Source organism: Bactrocera tryoni, unplaced genomic scaffold (genome assembly GCF_016617805.1).
Source record: "Bactrocera tryoni isolate S06 unplaced genomic scaffold, CSIRO_BtryS06_freeze2 scaffold_120, whole genome shotgun sequence".
Classification (NCBI taxonomy): domain Eukaryota; kingdom Metazoa; phylum Arthropoda; class Insecta; order Diptera; family Tephritidae; genus Bactrocera; species Bactrocera tryoni.
The window spans coordinates 1,735,103-1,755,624 of record NW_024395835.1 but is presented as its reverse complement, the minus strand read 5'-3'; the positions used below and the strand labels follow the sequence as shown (position 1 = coordinate 1,755,624).

At 28.1% G+C, this 20,522-nt stretch overlaps 5 pseudogenes; 2 read left to right on the top strand and 3 right to left on the bottom strand.

Annotated features, from left to right (window-relative positions):
* The first annotated feature begins 7,628 nt into the window (after window positions 1-7,628).
* Window positions 7,629-9,940, top strand: LOC120779979 (annotated as a pseudogene).
* LOC120779986 lies at window positions 9,232-9,940 on the top strand (annotated as a pseudogene).
* Window positions 9,941-15,045: 5,105 nt separating this feature from the next.
* On the bottom strand, window positions 15,046-15,754 carry LOC120779987 (annotated as a pseudogene).
* LOC120779982 lies at window positions 15,046-17,353 on the bottom strand (annotated as a pseudogene).
* Window positions 17,354-17,561: 208 nt separating this feature from the next.
* On the bottom strand, window positions 17,562-19,207 carry LOC120780009 (annotated as a pseudogene).
* Window positions 19,208-20,522: the final 1,315 nt, after the last annotated feature.

The following is a 20,522-nucleotide window of genomic DNA, read 5'->3' as shown; positions in this document are numbered from 1 at the left end:
TAAAAGCATTGATAATAAATGTTTGCGATTAGAAACAAAAACAAAAATTCCTATTAAAAATAAAAAACAAGGTAATCCTCAATATAAACTCATTAACATTAGTTTTAATAGTTTAATAAAAACATTGGTCTTGTAAACCAAAAATAAGACTATATCTTTTAAAACTTCAAGAGAAAAGAAATAACTTTATCATTAATCCCCAAAATTAATATTTTAAATAAACTACCTCCTGAAATTATACAACTCTTCTTATACTCTTCAACACTAGTCTCAAGATTAATTTTTATTCAAATAAATCACCCTTTAGCTATAGGATTAATATTATTAATCCAAACATTGCAAATTTGTTTAATCACCGGATTAATAGCTAAAAGATTCTGATTTTCATACACCTTATTTTTAATTTTTTTAGGAGGTATACTTGTACTATTTATTTATGTAACTTCATTAGCATCAAATGAAATATTCTCCCTATCTATAAAATTAACAACCATCTGTATAATAACTATTTTAACCCTTACAATAATTGCCATATTTACAGATAAGTTATCAACATCCCCATTTATTGAAAATTTAGAAATACAACCTTTACTTAACTTTAATCTAACTGTCTCTGAAAACTCTTTAAATCTTCACAAACTATATAATTATCCAACAAATTTTATTACTATTCTATTAATAAACTACCTATTAGTCACATTAATTGCGGTTGTAAAAATTACTAAATTATTTTATGGACCTCTTCGACAAATAAACTAATGAACAAACCTTTACGAACCCAACACCCACTCTTTAAAATTGCAAATAATGCATTAGTAGATCTTCCAGCTCCAATTAACATTTCAGCCTGATGAAACTTCGGATCTTTATTAGGCCTGTGTTTAATTATTCAAATTCTAACAGGATTATTTTTAGCTATACACTATACAGCAGACATCAACTTAGCATTCAATAGAGTAAATCACATCTGTCGTGATGTAAACTACGGGTGATTACTTCGAACTCTTCATGCTAATGGTGCATCATTTTTCTTTATTTGCATCTATTTACACGTTGGACGTGGAATTTACTACGGGTCTTACTTATTTACCCCTACCTGATTAGTAGGAGTACTGATCCTATTCTTAGTAATAGCAACAGCATTTATAGGGTATGTCCTACCCTGAGGTCAAATATCCTTCTGAGGAGCCACAGTTATTACTAATTTATTATCAGCTATCCCTTATCTAGGAATTGATCTAGTTCAATGAGTATGAGGAGGATTTGCAGTAGATAACGCCACACTTACTCGATTCTTCACATTCCACTTCATTTTACCATTTATTGTATTAGCAATAACTTTAATCCACCTACTTTTTCTTCACCAAACCGGGTCTAATAACCCAATTGGTCTAAATTCTAATATTGACAAAATCCCCTTTCATCCCTACTTCTCTTACAAGGACATTGTAGGATTTGTTATTATAATCGCAGCACTAATCCTGCTAACGCTAATTAATCCATACTTACTAGGAGACCCAGATAATTTTATCCCCGCCAACCCTCTGGTTACCCCAGTACACATTCAACCAGAGTGATACTTCTTATTCGCTTATGCAATTCTACGGTCTATTCCTAATAAACTTGGAGGGGTAATTGCCCTAGTTCTGTCAATTGCTATTCTAGCAATTCTCCCTTTCTACCACTTAAGAAAATTCCGGGGTATTCAATTCTATCCCATCAATAAAATTTTATTTTGAACTATAGTTGTAACTGTAATTTTATTAACATGAATTGGAGCACGACCTGTAGAAGAACCTTATGTATTAGTAGGTCAAATCTTAACTGTAATCTACTTCTTATATTATATTATCAACCCCTTAGTAAATAAATGATGAGACAACTTAATTAATTAGTTAATGAGCTTGAACAAGCGTATGTTTTGAAAACATAAGATAGAAATCAACCTTTCTATTGACTTTACTAAATTTTATTAACCACATATAATAGATCAATAATAGTTTTAACCCAATAATAAATAATAAAAAATTTAATGAAAAAGGTAAAAAACTCTTTCAAGCTAAATATATTAATTTATCATAACGAAATCGAGGTAAAGTACCTCGAGCTCAAATAAAAACAAATGAAATAAATGTTAACTTAATATAAAATATAATATTAAACACATCACACCCCAAAAAAATTACACAAAACAATATACTTATAAATAAAATTCTAGCATATTCAGCTATAAAAATTAAAGCAAATCCCCCTCTTCTGTATTCAATATTAAATCCAGAAACTAATTCTGATTCACCTTCTGCAAAATCAAAGGGAGTACGATTAGTTTCAGCTAAACAAATACAAAATCAAACCAATCTAATAGGAAATAAAATTACCAAAAATCAAATAGTTTTTTGATAATAAAAAAAATCTAAAATATTATAACTTCCAATTAAAAACACAAAAGATAATAAAACCAAAGCTATTCTAACTTCATAAGAAATAGTCTGGGCCACAGCTCGCAACCCCCCTAACAATGCATAATTAGAATTAGAAGATCAACCAGCAATTATAACAGTATAAACCCCTAATCTAGTACAACATAAAAAAAATAATAATCCCAAATTAAACGAAAATAACTTAACAAATAAAGGAATACACAATCAAGCAACCAAAGACAAAAATAAAGAAAAAATAGGAGAAAAATAGTAAGAAATATAATTTGATAAAAGAGGGTAAGTTTGTTCCTTAGTAAATAACTTAATCGCGTCACAAAAAGGTTGAGGAATCCCTATTAAACCCACTTTATTTGGTCCCTTACGAATCTGAATATAACCTAAAACCTTACGCTCTAAAAGAGTTAAAAAAGCCACTCTAACTAAAACACAGATTACCAAAATTAAACTTCCAATAATTGATAAAATAAATTCTATAAAAAACAAGTACTATTTGTAATATAAATTACATAAATAAATTCTAAATTTATTGCACTAATCTGCCAAAATAGTATAAATTAATCATATTCGTCATATAAAATATTATTATTCTAATACCTGGTCCTTTCGTACTAAGGTATTATAATGAATTAAAGATAGAAACCAACCTGGCTTACGCCGGTCTGAACTCAGATCATGTAAGAATTTAAAAGTCGAACAGACTTAATATTTAAGCGGCTACACCTAAAAATATATCTTAATCCAACATCGAGGTCGCAAACTTTTTTATCGATATGAACTCTCCAAAAAAATTACGCTGTTATCCCTAAAGTAACTTAATCTTATAATCACTATTAATGGATCAATAACTCATAAATTAATGATTTTTAACAACTAAAAGTTCATCAAATTTTAATATCACCCCAACAAAATACTCTAAATTATAAAAATAAAATTAATCTAAAAAATTTAAACAACTTAAAATATAAAGATTTATAGGGTCTTCTCGTCTTTTAATTAAATTTTAGCTTTTTGACTAAAATATAAAATTCTATTATAAATTTATATGAAACAGCTTATACCTCGTCCAACCGTTCATACCAGCCTTCAATTAAAAGACTAATGATTATGCTACCTTTGCACAGTTAGAATACTGCGGCCATTTAAATAATTTCAGTGGGCAGGTCAGACTTTTAAAATAACTCAAAAAGACATGTTTTTGTTAAACAGGCGGGTAAAATTTTTGCCGAGTTCTTTATACAAACTTATCATTTAAAATTATATAAACAAAAATATACTAATTCTATCATTATTTCTTTTTATATTTTATTAATAAAAAATTTTTATAAATAAATTAAAATATAATAAATAATATAATTTATAAAATAATTTATAACAAACTTTATAATGGTTGCTAATTCTAAGCATACATTTTATATTAACATTATTAATTTTTAATAATTTATCTTAAAGCTTATCCCTTAAGATATTCAAATAAATAAATTTTTCAATTAAATAAATAACCAAAAAATCAAAAACCTGTAAATTAAATTTATTTCTAAAAAAACTAGATACCTTTATAAACGAATAACATTTCATTTCTAATAATTTATTTAAAATAATTTTGACACATTAACTTTAATAAACTATTAACTCTTATAAAATCGAGATTAATATATACATATTAATTATTTGATAAACCCTGATACACAAGGTACAATAAATTAAATTTTCTTTTAATACAAAAATTTTTCAAAATATTTCAACTATCTTTCACAATACTAATCAACTATTATTAATATTATTTTTCATTAAAAATTACTAAAACATTTAATTATATAATTATTTTTAATACCTTAAATTTAAAAACAAAATAAATTAATAAGCAAATTTTGATCAATTTATATTGATTTGCACAAAAATCTTTTCAATGTAAATGAAATGCTTTACTGAATAAGCTTTAAATTGTCATTCTAGATACACCTTCCGGTACATCTACTATGTTACGACTTATCTTGCCTTAATAGCAAGAGCGACGGGCGATGTGTGCATATTCTAGAGCTAAAATCAAATTAACAATCTTTAAAATTTTACTATCAAATCCACCTTCACTAAACATTTCAAAATTAGATCCGTTTAAATAAATTTATTGTAACCCATCTCTACTTAAATATAAGCTACACCTTGATCTGATATAAATTCTTATAAAAATTATAGAAAATTATTATTCTAATAAAATATTCTGATAACGACGGTATATAAACTGAAAAACAAATTTAAGTGAGGTACATCGTGGATTATCAATTACAGGACAGGTTCCTCTGAATAGACTAAAATACCGCCAAATTTTTTAAGTTTCAAGAACATAACTACTACTACCTTAGTGATTAAAGTTACATTTTAAATAATAGGGTATCTAATCCTAGTTTATAACTAAAATTTACAAGCTTCAAAACCTTTATAAAAAAATTTTTTAAATTTAAAATTTCACCTAATAAATTTAATGTTATTTTCATATAATAAATTTTAACTCACACCAAACAAATTTTATTCGCATTATTTGTGTAACCGCGGCTGCTGGCACAAATTTAGCCAATACTCTATGAAATTACTATTTCCAAATTTCTTTGATTAATAATACTATTTACTGAGAATATAATTAAATTTTATTTACTATTTAAATAAATAAAAATACACGCAAAAACTTACATATAAAATAAATCAATAATAAAATACAAAGCCAAAATAAAACTTTAATATTAGTTAAATTAATAATCAATATATAACAACAATAAATATAAATATTAAAATAAATAACGTTATTAAGTTAATAAAAAAAAAATTAGATTAAAAACCTTAAATAAAACTGATTAGTAGTTTCTCTTAATCAGCAATTACCCCCTAAGTAATATACCGTTTTTCATTAAAAAAATTAGATGAAACTTAATCTATTATAAAAAATCAACTAAATTAAATCTTACTGTTAATTTTTAAAATTAATTTTAAATCTATCCATATTTATAAAAATAAATATTAATAATAAAAAAAATAATATACAAATTGAAATAATAATTAAATTAAATAATAAAAAAAAATTATATTAATAACTAGTAATTTAACTAATACTTAAGTTTCATCTAATTTTTTTTTTTTTTTTTAATAAATTTTATAAATATTAAATTTATTTATAAATATTTTATCATGTATTTATTTTAAATGTAAATTTATTTATTATACTTATATAAATATTAAAAATAAATAAACGATATACCAAGTTAAGATTAATATATATATATATGTATATAAATATTTAATTAATTAATAGATATCTATATTCATATAAAAAAACCTTAAGATTCATAGATGAATAACAGTATTATCAATTTATTAGTATATAATATAATCTAACATTATAAACATTGTTATAAATTAATATTAAAAATAAATTTATTATAATCATTTATCTATTTATATGAAGTTGATCTTTTAATTCTCGGAAATGTCTATATTGGAATTTTAAGTTATCTAGATTAACAAAAATTAATTTTTAAAGCAGTACTTTTTTTATTTATTTAAATACTTAAAAAATAATTTTTAATTAAGGTATGTATACAACTTAAATGTAAGTATAAAAAAAAAAAAAAAAAAAAAAAATTAGATGAAAACAGCCTATTTCATTTGAAATAAGTTAATTTCATTCAATGAATTGCCTGATAAAAGGGTTACCTTGATAGGGTAAATAATGCAATCAGTATTGCATTCATTATATTTAATAGAATTAAACTATTTCTAAAAGTATCAAAAACTTTTGTGCATCATACACCAAAATATACCTTATTTATTAAAATAGCGATAACTATAAAAAATATACCTATTAAATTAAAAATCAACATTAGGTTAAATAAAAAGATAAGCTAACTAAGCTACTGGGTTCATACCCCATTTATAAAGGTTCTAATCCTTTTCTTTTTAATTTTTAATAATTCAGCAAAAATTATATTCTTTTTTATCTTAATAACAGGAACCCTAATTACCGTCTCATCTAATTCTTGATTAGGTGCCTGAATAGGGCTAGAAATTAATTTGTTATCATTTATCCCCCTAATAAATAGTAATAACTTAACGTCTACAGAAGCCTCATTAAAATATTTTTTAACTCAAGCCATAGCATCAGCAGTGCTACTGTTTGCTATTATATTAATATACTTGAATAATTACCCAATTACCCAAGACAATTCTTCTTACAGTAATTTAATTATTATTTCTTCACTACTATTAAAAAGAGGAGCAGCACCGTTTCATTTTTGATTCCCTAATGTTATAGAGGGACTCTCTTGAATAAACGCCCTTACTTTAATAACATGACAAAAAATTGCCCCTCTAATACTAATCTCTTACACAACACAAAACACCTTTATTTTTGTAGCAATTATTGCCTCAACTATCACAGGATCGTTAGGAGGGCTCAATCAAACATCTCTGCGAAAATTAATAGCCTTTTCATCAATCAACCACTTAGGATGAATACTAGCAGCTATACAAGCGAATGAATCAATATGGTGTATTTACTTTTCTTTTTATACATTTTTATCATTCAGCTTAACCTTTATATTCAACAATTTTAAGATATTCCATATTAACCAACTATTTAATTCATTCTTCAATTCTAAAATCCTTAAGTTCATTTTATTTTTAAACCTACTTTCACTGGGTGGACTGCCCCCATTTATCGGATTTTTACCTAAGTGGCTAGTGATTCAACTTTTAGTACTAAAAAGTCAATATATGTTAATAACGATTATAACAGTTATAACACTAATTACCTTATTTTTTTATCTACGACTATGTTTCGGGCATTTATGCTTAATTATTAGAAAATAATTGAACTATTAATATAGTTATCAACAATATTTCTTTTAAATTAATACTAGTCCTATCGTTTATCTCCACATTTAGTCTAATTTTAGTTTCCACGGTTTATTTATTCTTATAAATTACAGCATACAAGGCTTTAAGTTAATTAAACTAATAGCCTTCAAAGCTATAAATATAAGTATAAATCTTTTAAGCCTTAGTAATTTATTACTCCTTTAGAATTGCAGTCTAATGTCATTATTGACTATAAAGCCAACCTTAAATATTAGTTAAATTACTGTAAATGATTAAAAAGAATAAATTCTTATAAATAGATTTACAGTCTATCGCCTAATCTTCAGCCATTTAATCGCGACAATGGCTATTCTCAACAAATCATAAAGATATTGGAACTTTATATTTTATCTTCGGAGCCTGAGCAGGGATAGTCGGAACATCCCTTAGAATTTTAGTCCGAGCTGAACTAGGGCATCCCGGAGCATTAATCGGAGACGATCAGATTTATAATGTAATTGTAACAGCCCATGCTTTCGTAATGATTTTCTTTATAGTTATACCGATTATAATTGGTGGTTTCGGAAACTGGCTTGTTCCTTTAATATTAGGTGCGCCCGATATAGCATTCCCACGAATAAATAATATAAGATTTTGATTACTACCCCCTTCCCTTACACTACTATTAGTGAGAAGTATAGTAGAAAACGGAGCTGGTACAGGTTGAACAGTTTACCCACCCCTATCGTCTGTTATTGCACACGGAGGGGCTTCAGTTGATTTAGCTATTTTCTCACTTCACTTAGCTGGTATCTCATCGATTTTAGGAGCAGTAAATTTCATTACAACAGTTATTAATATACGATCTACAGGAATTTCGTTTGACCGAATACCTCTTTTCGTTTGAGCAGTTGTATTAACAGCCCTGTTACTTTTACTATCATTGCCAGTTTTAGCAGGAGCTATTACTATATTATTAACAGATCGAAACTTAAATACCTCCTTTTTTGACCCTGCTGGGGGAGGAGATCCTATTCTTTACCAACACTTATTTTGATTCTTTGGACATCCAGAAGTTTATATTTTAATTCTTCCAGGATTCGGAATAATTTCTCATATTATTAGTCAAGAGTCAGGAAAAAAGGAAACATTTGGATCTCTAGGAATAATTTATGCTATGATAGCAATTGGTTTATTAGGATTTATTGTATGAGCTCACCATATATTCACAGTAGGTATAGATGTAGACACTCGTGCCTATTTCACTTCAGCCACAATAATTATTGCTGTACCTACAGGTATTAAAATTTTTAGTTGACTAGCCACATTACACGGTACTCAACTAAACTATTCCCCAGCTATACTATGAGCCCTAGGGTTTGTATTCTTATTTACAGTAGGAGGATTAACCGGAGTAGTTCTTGCTAATTCATCTGTAGACATTATTCTTCATGACACATACTATGTAGTAGCTCATTTCCACTATGTTCTATCAATAGGAGCAGTTTTTGCTATTATAGCAGGGTTTGTTCACTGGTACCCACTTTTTACAGGATTAGTATTAAATCCTAAATGATTGAAAAGTCAATTTATTATTATATTTATTGGGGTAAACCTAACATTCTTCCCACAACACTTTTTAGGATTAGCGGGTATGCCGCGACGTTATTCAGACTACCCTGATGCCTATACAACATGAAATGTAGTGTCTACTATTGGTTCATCTATTTCTTTACTAGGAATTCTATTCTTCTTATTCATCATTTGAGAAAGCTTAGTAACACAACGACAAGTAGTTTACCCTATACAGCTTAGCTCCTCAATTGAATGACTTCAAAACACCCCTCCAGCTGAACACAGTTATTCAGAACTGCCTCTTTTAACTAACTATCTAATATGGCAGATTAGTGCAATGGATTTAAGCTCCATATATAAAGTACTTTACTTTTATTAGAAACTAATGACAACATGAGCTGCCCTTGGCCTTCAAGATAGAGCCTCTCCTCTTATAGAACAACTTACCTTCTTTCATGACCACGCTTTAATAATTTTAGTAATAATTACAACATTAGTAGGGTATTTAATATTTATACTATTCTTTAATTCATACACTAATCGAAACCTTTTACATGGCCAAACTATTGAAATAATTTGAACAATTCTTCCAGCAATTGTCCTACTATTTATTGCCCTACCCTCCCTTCGGCTACTATATTTACTAGATGAAATTAATGAACCATCAGTTACATTAAAAGCTATTGGACATCAATGATATTGAAGCTATGAATATTCAGACTTTATGAATGTAGAATTTGATTCATATATAATTCCAACTAATGAATTAACAACAGACGGGTTCCGACTTCTAGATGTTGATAATCGTGTAGTTTTACCTATAAATTCACAAATTCGAATTTTAGTGACAGCAGCAGACGTAATTCATTCATGAACAGTGCCAGCTTTAGGAGTAAAGGTGGATGGAACCCCTGGTCGACTAAACCAAACTAATTTCCTAATAAATCGCCCTGGATTATTTTACGGTCAATGTTCAGAAATTTGCGGGGCTAATCACAGATTCATACCCATTGTAATTGAAAGCCTTCCTGTGAATCATTTTATCAAATGAGTAACTAGTAGAACTAATTCATAATTTTCATTAGATGACTGAAAGCAAGTACTGGTCTCTTAAACCATCTTATAGTAAATTAGCACTTACTTCTAATGAAAAAAATTAGTTAAAAAATAACATTAGTATGTCAAACTAAAATTATTAAAGTATTTAATATTTTTTAGTGCCTCAAATAGCCCCCATTGGTTGATTAAGTCTGTTTATTATCTTTTCAATTACTTTCATCTTGTTTAGTATAATAAATTATTACTCTGTAATTCCTAAAACACCTAAATCAGAAATCTCAAATAAGTATTCAACAACTTCTTTAAACTGAAAATGATAACAAATTTATTCTCTGTATTCGACCCCTCATCAAGTATTTTCAATTTATCACTAAATTGAATAAGAACATTTTTAGGACTTCTCCTAATTCCTTCTGCCTACTGATTGATACCTTCACGATGACACATCTTCTGAAATTCAATTCTTCTTACACTTCATAAAGAATTCAAGACTCTTTTAGGGCCATCAGGACATTCAGGGTCAACCTTTATTTTTGTTTCTCTATTTTCACTAATTTTATTCAACAATTTTATAGGATTATTTCCCTATATTTTTACAAGAACAAGTCATTTAACGCTTACTCTTACATTAGCTCTACCCCTATGATTATGTTTCATACTTTATGGATGAATCAACCACACACAGCACATATTTGCTCACCTAGTCCCTCAAGGAACTCCTGCAGTTCTTATACCATTTATAGTATGTATCGAAACTATTAGTAATATTATTCGACCTGGAACTTTAGCCGTTCGATTAGCAGCTAATATAATTGCAGGACACTTATTACTTACTCTTCTAGGAAACACCGGACCCTCCCTTTCTTATGCAATTGTATCTTTATTATTAATCGGTCAAATTGCTCTATTAGTATTAGAATCAGCAGTAGCTATTATTCAATCATATGTATTCGCAGTTCTAAGTACACTATACTCTAGAGAAGTAAACTAATGTCAACACACTCAAATCACCCCTTTCATTTAGTAGATTATAGTCCGTGGCCTTTAACAGGAGCAATCGGAGCTATAACTTCTGTATCAGGACTAGTAAAATGATTCCATCAATATGATATTTCATTATTTGCCTTAGGAAATATTATTACTATTTTAACCGTTTATCAATGATGACGAGATGTTTCTCGAGAAGGAACTTTTCAAGGATTACACACTCTACCTGTAACACTAGGGCTACGATGAGGAATAATTCTATTTATTTTATCAGAAGTTTTATTTTTTGTATCTTTCTTCTGAGCTTTTTTCCATAGTAGATTATCCCCAGCTATTGAATTAGGAGCTATATGACCCCCTGCAGGGATTCAACCCTTTAACCCATTCCAAATCCCACTATTAAATACAGCTATTCTATTGTCCTCAGGAGTAACTGTAACATGAGCTCATCACAGTTTAATAGAAGGTAATCACTCTCAAGCAACACAGGGGCTATTTTTTACAGTTCTTCTAGGGGTTTACTTCACTATTCTGCAAGCGTATGAATACATTGAAGCACCATTTACTATCGCAGATTCAGTTTATGGATCTACCTTTTTCATGGCAACAGGATTCCACGGAATTCATGTATTAATTGGGACAACCTTTCTTCTAGTATGCTTAATTCGCCATTTAAACAATCACTTTTCTAAAACTCACCACTTTGGATTTGAAGCAGCTGCATGATACTGACATTTCGTCGATATCGTCTGATTATTCCTTTATATTTCAATTTATTGATGAGGAGGATAATTAATTTTTATCTGTATAGTATATAAGTATATTTGACTTCCAATCATAAGGTCTACTAATTAGTAGTATAGATAATTTTTTCAATTGCTATTATAGCATCAATTTTAATTATTATTACCAGCGTAGTTATAACTCTAGCCTCTATTTTATCAAAAAAAGCATTAACAGATCGTGAAAAATGCTCTCCTTTTGAATGCGGGTTTGACCCTAAATCTTCTTCACGACTACCCTTTTCCCTTCGGTTCTTTTTAATTACAATTATTTTCTTAATTTTTGATGTAGAAATTGCTCTTATTCTACCCATAATTTTAATTATTTCAATTTCTAATATTACTATATGGGCTACAACAAGAATTGTATTCATCATTATTTTAATTATCGGGCTATACCACGAATGAAACCAAGGGATACTAAATTGATCAAATTAGGGTTGTAGTTAATTATAACATTTGATTTGCATTCAAAAAGTATTGAAATATCAATCTACCTTATAATTAAGAATATGAAGCGATTTATTGCAATTAGTTTCGACCTAATTTTAGGTATATAATACCCTTATTCTAGTAAACTTAAGTATTAGTTAAATTACTAGTTATTAATTGAAGCCAAAAAGAGGCTTATCACTGTTAATGATAGAACTGAGAATATCCTCCAATTAAGGAAGTATGACGTTCAAGAAAAAGCTGCTAACTTTTATCTTTTAATGGTTAAACTCCATTTGTACTTCTGTTTATATAGTTTAATAAAAACATTACATTTTCATTGTAAAAATAAAATTTTCTATTTTTATAAATTACTAAATAAAATGCACTACATCCAAGAATTATTTAATTACCCTAACATCTTCAGTGTTATGCTCTATTTTAAGCTACTTGAATAAAAAATCAAAAAAAATGAAAACAAGAAAATAATTCATAAAACAAATAATAAAAGATAAATCTTTAAGTTATTATTGTGTATAATAGATACATATTGAGAATATTTAACCAACTCATTATATAAATTTTGACCCCCTAAAAATTCTGACCACCCCTGATCAAAAGACTTACACACTCTTATCCCTAACACCAAAGGATAATTAATAATCCCGTAAGTTGAAATATAAGGCATAAATCATATAGAACCAGAAAAATAACTAGTTAAATAATTATGTAAAGACTTATTAAAATAAAATAAAGAAACATTAGAAATTAAATATCCCAGTACTCCTCCTACTACACAAACAAATAAAGTCAATAATTTTAAATGGCTAGGCAAACAAACCATATAAGGAGTTGGAAAAATTAACCATCTTAATATGCTACCTCCCACAATTCTCATAATTAATAGACCACTTATTCCTCGCAACATAACTCAACCCTCATCTCTTAGTATATTTAAAGAACCACAGTTTAATTCCCCCGTTATAGAGTAATAAACCAGTCGAAAAGAATAACAGACAGTTAGCCCAGTAGAAAAAAATAAAGAAAAAAGAAAAACATTAATATAACTTAAAGAAACAACTTCTAAAATCAAATCCTTAGAATAAAACCCAGCTAAAAGGATTGGAAGTCAAATATACTTATATACTATACAGATAAAAATTAATTATCCTCCTCATCAATAAATTGAAATATAAAGGAATAATCAGACGATATCGACGAAATGTCAGTATCATGCAGCTGCTTCAAATCCAAAGTGGTGAGTTTTAGAAAAGTGATTGTTTAAATGGCGAATTAAGCATACTAGAAGAAAGGTTGTCCCAATTAATACATGAATTCCGTGGAATCCTGTTGCCATGAAAAAGGTAGATCCATAAACTGAATCTGCGATAGTAAATGGTGCTTCAATGTATTCATACGCTTGCAGAATAGTGAAGTAAACCCCTAGAAGAACTGTAAAAAATAGTCCCTGTGTTGCTTGAGAGTGATTACCTTCTATTAAACTGTGATGAGCTCATGTTACAGTTACTCCTGAGGACAATAGAATAGCTGTGTTTAATAGTGGGATTTGGAATGGGTTAAAGGGTTGAATCCCTGCAGGGGGCCATATAGCTCCTAATTCAATAGCTGGGGATAATCTACTATGGAAAAAAGCTCAGAAGAAAGATACAAAAAATAAAACTTCTGATAAAATAAATAGAATTATTCCTCATCGTAGCCCTAGTGTTACAGGTAGAGTGTGTAATCCTTGAAAAGTTCCTTCTCGAGAAACATCTCGTCATCATTGATAAACGGTTAAAATAGTAATAATATTTCCTAAGGCAAATAATGAAATATCATATTGATGGAATCATTTTACTAGTCCTGATACAGAAGTTATAGCTCCGATTGCTCCTGTTAAAGGCCACGGACTATAATCTACTAAATGAAAGGGGTGATTTGAGTGTGTTGACATTAGTTTACTTCTCTAGAGTATAGTGTACTTAGAACTGCGAATACATATGATTGAATAATAGCTACTGCTGATTCTAATACTAATAGAGCAATTTGACCGATTAATAATAAAGATACAATTGCATAAGAAAGGGAGGGTCCGGTGTTTCCTAGAAGAGTAAGTAATAAGTGTCCTGCAATTATATTAGCTGCTAATCGAACGGCTAAAGTTCCAGGTCGAATAATATTACTAATAGTTTCGATACATACTATAAATGGTATAAGAACTGCAGGAGTTCCTTGAGGGACTAGGTGAGCAAATATGTGCTGTGTGTGGTTGATTCATCCATAAAGTATGAAACATAATCATAGGGGTAGAGCTAATGTAAGAGTAAGCGTTAAATGACTTGTTCTTGTAAAAATATAGGGAAATAATCCTATAAAATTGTTGAATAAAATTAGTGAAAATAGAGAAACAAAAATAAAGGTTGACCCTGAATGTCCTGATGGTCCTAAAAGAGTCTTGAATTCTTTATGAAGTGTAAGAAGAATTGAATTTCAGAAGATGTGTCATCGTGAAGGTATCAATCAGTAGGCAGAAGGAATTAGGAGAAGTCCTAAAAATGTTCTTATTCAATTTAGTGATAAATTGAAAATACTTGATGAGGGGTCGAATACAGAGAATAAATTTGTTATCATTTTCAGTTTAAAGAAGTTGTTGAATACTTATTTGAGATTTCTGATTTAGGTGTTTTAGGAATTACAGAGTAATAATTTATTATACTAAACAAGATGAAAGTAATTGAAAAGATAATAAACAGACTTAATCAACCAATGGGGGCTATTTGAGGCACTAAAAAATATTAAATACTTTAATAATTTTAGTTTGACATACTAATGTTATTTTTTAACTAATTTTTTTCATTAGAAGTAAGTGCTAATTTACTATAAGATGGTTTAAGAGACCAGTACTTGCTTTCAGTCATCTAATGAAAATTATGAATTAGTTCTACTAGTTACTCATTTGATAAAATGATTCACAGGAAGGCTTTCAATTACAATGGGTATGAATCTGTGATTAGCTCCGCAAATTTCTGAACATTGACCGTAAAATAATCCAGGGCGATTTATTAGGAAATTAGTTTGGTTTAGTCGACCAGGGGTTCCATCAACCTTTACTCCTAAAGCTGGCACTGTTCATGAATGAATTACGTCTGCTGCTGTCACTAAAATTCGAATTTGTGAATTTATAGGTAAAACTACACGATTATCAACATCCAGAAGTCGGAATCCGTCTGTTGTTAATTCATTAGTTGGAATTATATATGAATCAAATTCTACATTCATAAAGTCTGAATATTCATAGCTTCAATATCATTGATGTCCAATAGCTTTTAATGTAACTGATGGTTCATTAATTTCATCTAGTAAATATAGTAGCCGAAGGGAGGGTAGGGCAATAAATAGTAGGACAATTGCTGGAAGAATTGTTCAAATTATTTCAATAGTTTGGCCATGTAAAAGGTTTCGATTAGTGTATGAATTAAAGAATAGTATAAATATTAAATACCCTACTAATGTTGTAATTATTACTAAAATTATTAAAGCGTGGTCATGAAAGAAGGTAAGTTGTTCTATAAGAGGAGAGGCTCTATCTTGAAGGCCAAGGGCAGCTCATGTTGTCATTAGTTTCTAATAAAAGTAAAATACTTTATATATGGAGCTTAAATCCATTGCACTAATCTGCCATATTAGATAGTTAGTTAAAAGAGGCAGTTCTGAATAACTGTGTTCAGCTGGAGGGGTGTTTTGAAGTCATTCAATTGAAGAGCTAAGCTGTATAGGGTAAACTACTTGTCGTTGTGTTACTAAGCTTTCTCAAATGATGAATAAGAAGAATAGAATTCCTAGTAAAGAAATAGATGAACCAATAGTAGACACTACATTTCATGTTGTATAGGCATCAGGGTAGTCTGAATAACGTCGCGGCATACCTGCTAACCCTAAAAAGTGTTGTGGGAAGAATGTTAGGTTTACTCCAATAAATATAATAATAAATTGACTTTTCAATCATTTAGGATTTAATACTAATCCTGTAAAAAGTGGGTACCAGTGAACAAACCCTGCTATAATAGCAAAAACTGCTCCTATTGATAGAACATAGTGGAAATGAGCTACTACATAGTATGTGTCATGAAGAATAATGTCTACAGATGAATTAGCAAGAACTACTCCGGTTAATCCTCCTACTGTAAATAAGAATACAAACCCTAGGGCTCATAATATAGCTGGGGAATAGTTTAGTTGAGTACCGTGTAATGTGGCTAGTCAACTAAAAATTTTAATACCTGTAGGTACAGCAATAATTATTGTGGCTGAAGTGAAATAGGCACGAGTGTCTACATCTATACCTACTGTGAATATATGGTGAGCTCATACAATAAATCCTAATAAGCCAATTGCTATCATAGCATAAATTATTCCTAGAGATCCAAATGTTTCCTTTTTTCCTGACTCTTGACTAATAATATGAGAAATTATTCCGAATCCTGGAAGAATTAAAATATAAACTTCTGGATGTCCAAAGAATCAAAATAAGTGTTGGTAAAGAATAGGATCTCCTCCCCCAGCAGGGTCAAAAAAGGAGGTATTTAAGTTTCGATCTGTTAATAATATAGTAATAGCTCCTGCTAAAACTGGCAATGATAGTAAAAGTAACAGGGCTGTTAATACAACTGCTCAAACGAAAAGAGGTATTCGGTCAAACGAAATTCCTGTAGATCGTATATTAATAACTGTTGTAATGAAATTTACTGCTCCTAAAATCGATGAGATACCAGCTAAGTGAAGTGAGAAAATAGCTAAATCAACTGAAGCCCCTCCGTGTGCAATAACAGACGATAGGGGTGGGTAAACTGTTCAACCTGTACCAGCTCCGTTTTCTACTATACTTCTCACTAATAGTAGTGTAAGGGAAGGGGGTAGTAATCAAAATCTTATATTATTTATTCGTGGGAATGCTATATCGGGCGCACCTAATATTAAAGGAACAAGCCAGTTTCCGAAACCACCAATTATAATCGGTATAACTATAAAGAAAATCATTACGAAAGCATGGGCTGTTACAATTACATTATAAATCTGATCGTCTCCGATTAATGCTCCGGGATGCCCTAGTTCAGCTCGGACTAAAATTCTAAGGGATGTTCCGACTATCCCTGCTCAGGCTCCGAAGATAAAATATAAAGTTCCAATATCTTTATGATTTGTTGAGAATAGCCATTGTCGCGATTAAATGGCTGAAGATTAGGCGATAGACTGTAAATCTATTTATAAGAATTTATTCTTTTTAATCATTTACAGTAATTTAACTAATATTTAAGGTTGGCTTTATAGTCAATAATGACATTAGACTGCAATTCTAAAGGAGTAATAAATTACTAAGGCTTAAAAGATTTATACTTATATTTATAGCTTTGAAGGCTATTAGTTTAATTAACTTAAAGCCTTGTATGCTATAATTTATAAGAATAAATAAACCGTAGAAACTAAGATTAGACTAAATGTGGAGATAAACGATAGGACTAGTATTAATTTAAAAGAAATATTGTTGATAACTATATCAATAGTTCAATTATTTTCATAATAATTAAGCATAAATGCCGCGAAACATAGTCGTAGATAAAAAAATAAGGTAATTAGTGTTATAACTGTTATAATCGTTATTAACATATATTGACTTTTTAGTACTAAAAGTTGAATCACTAGCCACTTAGGTAAAAATCCGATAAATGGGGGCAGTCCACCCAGTGAAAGTAGGTTTAAAAATAAAATGAACTTAAGGATTTTAGAATTGAAGAATGAATTAAATAGTTGGTTAATATGGAATATCTTAAAATTGTTGAATATAAAGGTTAAGCTGAATGATAAAAATGTATAAAAAGAAAAGTAAATACACCATATTGATTCATTCGCTTGTATAGCTGCTAGTATTCATCCTAAGTGGTTGATTGATGAAAAGGCTATTAATTTTCGCAGAGATGTTTGATTGAGCCCTCCTAACGACCCTGTGATAGCTGAGGCAATAATTGCTACAAAAATAAAGGTGTTTTGTGTTGTGTAAGAGATTAGTATTAGAGGGGCAATTTTTTGTCATGTTATTAAAGTAAGAGCGTTTATTCAAGAGAGTCCCTCTATAACATTAGGAAATCAAAAATGAAACGGTGCTGCTCCTCTTTTTAATAGTAGTGAAGAAATAATAATTAAATTACTGTAAGAAGAATTGTCTTGGGTAATTGGGTAATTATTTAAGTGTATTAATATAATAGCAAACAGTAGCACTGCTGATGCTATGGCTTGAGTTAAAAAATATTTTAATGAGGCTTCTGTAGATGTTAAGTTATTACTATTTATTAGGGGGATAAATGATAACAAATTAATTTCTAGCCCTATTCAGGCACCTAATCAAGAATTAGATGAGACGGTAATTAGGGTTCCTGTTATTAAGATAAAAAAGAATATAATTTTTGCTGAATTATTAAAAATTAAAAAGAAAAGGATTAGAACCTTTATAAATGGGGTATGAACCCAGTAGCTTAGTTAGCTTATCTTTTTATTTAACCTAATGTTGATTTTTAATTTAATAGGTATATTTTTTATAGTTATCGCTATTTTAATAAATAAGGTATATTTTGGTGTATGATGCACAAAAGTTTTTGATACTTTTAGAAATAGTTTAATTCTATTAAATATAATGAATGCAATACTGATTGCATTATTTACCCTATCAAGGTAACCCTTTTATCAGGCAATTCATTGAATGAAATTAACTTATTTCAAATGAAATAGGCTGTTTTCATCTAATTTTTTTTTTTTTTTTTTTTTTTTATACTTACATTTAAGTTGTATACATACCTTAATTAAAAATTATTTTTTAAGTATTTAAATAAATAAAAAAAGTACTGCTTTAAAAATTAATTTTTGTTAATCTAGATAACTTAAAATTCCAATATAGACATTTCCGAGAATTAAAAGATCAACTTCATATAAATAGATAAATGATTATAATAAATTTATTTTTAATATTAATTTATAACAATGTTTATAATGTTAGATTATATTATATACTAATAAATTGATAATACTGTTATTCATCTATGAATCTTAAGGTTTTTTTTTATATGAATATAGATATCTATTAATTAATTAAATATTTATATACATATATATATATATTAATCTTAACTTGGTATATCGTTTATTTATTTTTAATATTTATATAAGTATAATAAATAAATTTACATTTAAAATAAATACATGATAAAATATTTATAAATAAATTTAATATTTATAAAATTTATTAAAAAAAAAAAAAAATTAGATGAAACTTAAATATTAGTTAAATTACTAGTTATTAATATAATTTTTTTCTATTATTTAATTTAATTATTATTTCAATTTGTATATTATTTTTTTTTTATTATTAATATTTATTTTTATAAATATGGATAGATTTAAAATTAATTTTAAAAATTAACAGTAAGATTTAATTTAGTTGATTTTTTATAATAGGTTAAGTTTCATCTAATTTTTTTAATGAAAAACGGTATATTACTTAGGGGGTAATTGCTGATTAAGAGAAACTACTAATCGGTTTTATTTAAGGTTTTTAATCTATTTTTTTTTTTATTAACTTAATAACGTTATCTATTTTAATATTTATATTTATTGTTGTTATATATTGATTATTAATTTAACTAATATTAAAGTTTTATTTTGGCTTTGTATTTTATTATTGATTTATTTTATATGTAAGTTTTTGCGTGTATTTTTATTTATTTAAATAGTAAATAAAATTTAATTATATTCTCAGTAAATAGTATTATTAATCAAAGAAATTTGGAAATAGTAATTTCATAGAGTATTGGCTAAATTTGTGCCAGCAGCCGCGGTTACACAAATAATGCGAATAAAATTTGTTTGGTGTGAGTTAAAATTTATTATATGAAAATAACATTAAATTTATTAGGTGAAATTTTAAATTTAAAAAATTTTTTTATAAAGGTTTTGAAGCTTGTAAATTTTAGTTATAAACTAGGATTAGATACCCTATTATTTAAAATGTAACTTTAATCACTAAGGTAGTAGTAGCTATGTTCTTGAAACTTAAAAATTTGGCGGTATTTTAGTCTATTCAGAGGAACCTGTCCTGTAATTGATAATCCACGATGTACCTCACTTAAATTTGTTTTTCAGTTTATATACCGTCGTTATCAGAATATTTTATTAGAATAATAATTTTCTATAATTTTTATAAGAATTTATATCAGATCAAGGTGTAGCTTATATTTAAGTAGAGATGGGTTACAATAAATTTATTTAAACGGATCTAATTTTGAAATGTTTAGTGAAGGTGGATTTGATAGTAAAATTTTAAAGATTGTTAATTTGATTTTAGCTCTAGAATATG